Source organism: Mercenaria mercenaria, chromosome 13 (assembly GCF_021730395.1).
Source record: "Mercenaria mercenaria strain notata chromosome 13, MADL_Memer_1, whole genome shotgun sequence".
Taxonomy (NCBI): Eukaryota; Metazoa; Mollusca; class Bivalvia; order Venerida; family Veneridae; genus Mercenaria; species Mercenaria mercenaria.
The window spans coordinates 76493216-76498253 of record NC_069373.1 but is presented as its reverse complement, the minus strand read 5'-3'; the positions used below and the strand labels follow the sequence as shown (position 1 = coordinate 76498253).

General features: G+C 35.7%; 1 long non-coding RNA gene across 1 annotated transcript; it reads left to right on the top strand.

Moving 5' to 3' along the window:
* The first annotated feature begins 256 nt into the window (after positions 1–256).
* LOC128547680 (uncharacterized) lies at positions 257–3498 on the top strand. Its single transcript, XR_008366632.1, has 3 exons — positions 257–1184; positions 1666–1743; positions 2004–3498. It is a non-coding gene; the product is annotated as an uncharacterized LOC128547680 (long non-coding RNA).
* Positions 3499–5038: the final 1540 nt, after the last annotated feature.

Here is a 5038-nt window from a genome sequence, read left to right as displayed (position 1 = left end):
TCACACTTTGTCATGATAACATAGCTTTTTAACATAATAAGACACTGTTTTGACAGGTTAACAACATACTTTGAGAAGATAACATGACTTGTTAACGTAATAAGATACCGTTTTGACAAGTCAACTCCATACTCTGATATGTTAACTAGGCATGTTATCATGTCAAAATATGGTGTTAACTTCTCCAAACAGTGTTTTATTATAATGTTAAATGCTATGCTGCTATTATATATGGAAGCGTTAATTGACCCCCGAGTTGACGTGAAAATGACAGAAATGTCAGGATAGATTATCTCAACATATCATGTAATATCGTGGCATATCGGATATTATTAAGACGTCACGCCAGAACTGATTCTGGTCTTGTTGACAAAGTTTCTACCACATGTCATAATTTATGCTACGCTTACCTAAATTTACTATGTGGTACGTCTTTATGTAGTCACAGTAAGGCGACATGCCATTATGTAACGTATCATGTTACTTAAATATAAGTCGACTTGCCATTTGATTAACATGGTTTTGCTTCCTAAATTTAAACGAGAAAATTACAAGATGAAAATGTCAACTTACACGAACACAAAAGGTAACATACAGTACCGAGTATTTCTTGAATCCGTGTGTGTTCCAGGCGGACGGACGTGTCTATTTCGGTACGTTTATACAATATTATATAAATTAAAATAATAATTCACGATTTTTTAATTGAATTAATTTGTAACCATGAATAGAGTAAAATATAAACATCAGTTAAGAGTGCTAAGAGTGTAGTAACATAGGTATTTGTAAGAAAAGACAGAGGCCTTTCCTTTTGGTCACGTATTCAGACTTCTAGACCCGGGGTTGAAGGGTGCAGTTACCGGACCACTGGGCACCCTACATGTATTTTTTCAAGATAGGCTTCTGTAGTCTTGTTTATCTGATAGAATTGCACACTCCTTTGTTAAGTTCAGGGTCGTGGGTTCGAGCCCAACTTGGATAGCGGCCATGGCTTCTCAGGTGGCACGTACAGTACCAGCTGGTAGGAACTACATTTTGGACTACTTTACTACGCTTGCTATTATCAGTTTTTCCTCCCTTTGCAGACGTTTTCCATTTGCATTCGTGACGGGAGAATGGACGAGATGGAAGGTCCTTGTGCTAAATTTAGTAAAGGTTCTTGTGCTGAATTTAGTAAAACAGAGGTATATTTTCAGATTGTTTTGTGTTTTTATTATTGGGATCATAATTACGTACATATATCTCTACAGAAGTGAAAGTTATTGTAGTTGAAGTTAATGCCTGAAAATGTGGCGTTTGCATCCTCGAGGTATTGAATGAATTATGAATTCTAGACTTTAAATGAATGGAGTGAAATAAAAACAGTCAGTCAGCCAGTAACAGATGAAAGCTTATTTCACGTCGCAAACAGCACCTGCCACAAAGCTCTTTTGCGACAAACAAGATATTCAGTAATAGATACTTGACTGTGCTTATTTTACCGCCTGTTAAAGTCCTTTAAATGCTGATCATTCTGGTACAATTTTTCTTTGGTACAACGCGACCGGAGATAGAGCCCCACTCCCTCACTTATAGCCGACACTTCAACCGAGCTATTGAACCATTTGTATACATATTTTAATAGAATAACCTCGTTTTGCAAACAATTGTCATTTATATATTCAGACCACCAGAGGAAGTGGTGAGAGACTGTCAATGATGTACTGAACGAGCACGGAGGAAAAACAACATAGTCAAATGGGGGTATATTTCAAATTCTTATACATTTTCATTAGTATAATAAATTAGATTGCTAAAAAAGCGTTGAAATAATTTGTGATGGAACTTGTGGTTAATATTTTGATTAACGTCTTTGATCAACTAAAGGCGTGCAAATGATATATTTTTATAACCAAATTTATTTTGTATGATAATATTTGTTGAAGCTTTGTGTTGATATCATTTAGCTATACAGGGATCATTTTAATTACAGTTTAGTTTTTTGTTTTTTTTTCTGTTTTCAGGTTTGTCATAAGCCTAACTTGTGCTTTGATAGAGAGCCTACAGGATATTTTCATCAATGTTACCTTACCGCCTGTATACCTTGTACACTAGACCCGCCCGCTTAGCTCAGTAGGTAGAGCGTCGGTCTACGGATCGCGGGGTCGTGAGTTCGATCCTCGGGCTGGGCGTATGTTCTCCGTGACTATTTGATAAACGACATTGTGTCTGAAATCGTTAGTCCTCCTCCTCTGATTCATGTGGGGAAGTTGGCAGGTACTTGCGGAGAACAGATTTGTACTGGTACAGAATCCAGGAACACTGGTTAGGTTAACTGCCCGCCGTTACATGACTGAAATACTGTTGAAAAACGGCGTTAAACCCAAAACAAACAAAAAAAACCTTGTACACTACATGTTTTTAAAAACAATGTAGGAAGAAATACCCTAAATGTGGGAGTAAAATTGAAGCTGTCAGAAACGTTTACAACTAGAAAGTATTTGATAATATAATAGCAATTCTGACATGATTACAATCAGGTAGATACTTAAGAGCGGAAAGCATTTTAAGTTGAACTGTTTACTTCTTTCATTGTAGGACACAATTGAGAATTGATAACATGCTTCTTGAATTTGGAATATTAGAAACCCATGCGTCTCTGAAATTTATTTATACTGTGAACAGTACTGGATATAAAGGCAACATCAATGTTAAGTTACTGACATCTCATTTTTAGCTCGACTATTCGAAGAATAAGGGAGCTGTCCTACTCGCCCCGGCGTCGGCGTGAGCGTAAGCGTTAGCGTTAGCGTGAGCGTCACACAAATGTTAAAGTTTGCGTACCACCTCAAATATTTTCAAAGTCCATTGAGATATTGCTTTCATATTTTGCATACTTGTTTACCATCATGATCCCAGTCTGTAAAAAGGAGAAGGCAACTTTATCAAGCATTTTGACTGAATTATGGCCCCTTTTCGACTTAGAATAAATGTTAAAGCTTGCGTACCACCCCAAATATTTTCAAAGTCCATTGAGATATTGTTTTCATATTTTGCATACTTGTTTACCATCATGACCCCAGTCTGTAAAAAGGAGGAGGCAACTCTATCGAGCATTTTGACTGAATTACGGCCCCTGTTCGACTTAGAATATGCTAATTGTAATGTTAAAGTTTTACTCATTGCTTATATTAATCAAGCACTGAGAATAGTCGAGCGCACTGTCCACTGACAGCTCTTGTTATATAACGTTGAACCAGCTATAAAGATTCAACCATGGCTACATCTTGTATCTACTAATTTACAGGACATTTTTCTTTGTTTATATTGTACATAGTGCCACGTACATGAAAAACCTGTAAAGATACATATGAAGATTTGTATTTGTTTCCTAATATTTGCTGTATTAGGTATAGGCAATATCTATAATGTTAAGTTTGTTTTTGAATCATAATATATCAGGTGAACAAGAGTAAAAGTTGAGTAAAAGTCTCCCTGTACATGGACGTAGTGTTGTTATATTTTTGGTTCTTTTCGATCATTGAGAACATTCCTTTTCACTGTAAAAGAATTCTGCTTAAGCCGGTGCTAGGAGACTTAAGGGGAACTACACATTTCATTACATCTCCATAAACAGAAAAAAATGAAACAGATTGTGTTATTGTGACTTTTCTAATTACGTTAATAAGTTTTTAACCTAATCTCATTAAAAAGTTAGTTTGTTCTTATAAAAATTATAAAAGTAATTACTGTGTCCATCTTTCTGTCTGTCTATATACCTGTAGAATTTTGCCACTTAACACATTTTCACGTTACATTTTGTCATGTAAAGCACTGTATTACATTGTAAGTAATATGCACTACAATCAAAACCGAAAAATCACCTTTATTACTTTGACATGAATTTGTGAATTTCTGAAAAGGTTTTATGTGTACGTTTTAGATATTAAACAGATAACAAAAGAATAAGTACGCCCCCTTCTCCAACCGGATCCAGATGCCGGATCCAGATTCTTTTAGAGTAGTATTCTTGTTGCAAAGCATTAGTACACCACATATTACCCTACGTGAAATTTTTATGTGGTTTTAGACATTAATATACAACAACAGAGATTATTCACGGAAAGTCATTTAAGCAAACTGTGATTTTTACTGCTTTTTGTTTGCTGGATGCTGGTTCAAGACTTAACACAACTTTATCAAACAAGGTCTGAGGTATTTCTGTAAGGTTATCTCCCAGAATTATTACAATTGGTATGATAAGACCTTTCTAGAGGACACAATATCTAAAAATAGAAAATTCTTAAAACGAAGTCTCCCCATGAACCGTTTAATGGTTCTTAATTAAACTCACTATATAGCATCCTTAAGGTCCTCTCCCACTTTTTTAACGAGTGAGCTTGGTTCTTTTTATTGGTAACTGGTGCTAAAATAACAATACTTTCAAACGATTTCTCCCCATGAACGGCTTGATGGATATTTATCAAACTTTGGCTGTAGCATCATTGTACGGTCTTCTCCAACATTTGTCAACTGGTGGTCTATGCTCCTATTAAGGGGCAAGTTAAGCTAAATATGAAAATATCTTTGAACAACTTCTTATGAATTGCAGGATGCAGATGACTAGTTTATAGAACCTTTGGAAACAACTCAGGCCTAGTCCAATTACTTGTGTGTAAATTCCACCCAGTATTGTAAAGGCGAAGAAGTTTAAATTTCATACAGAGGAAGTGCAGTCTAATCTACCTTAATGACATATTTAAATTTCTCCCTTTATCTGATTTACGTATAAAACGTTTGTGCAGAGCATATCTCAAAAACAATTAAAAGAGCTTGATAGAAATTTAACATTGATAGATAGAACTGGGGGGACTTGTACTGCAAAAGACCCGTGACTCAGCTTTATTTACTTTTTGAAATAACTCCATTAGATATACCTCTTCTCCGCAAGTAATTGTAAACTTCTCCAAATGAATCACAGATGGAGGAAAATGATGTCAGACACAATGTCTGTTACCAAAATCGTCACACAGGATAAACCCCACGCCCGGGGATCGTA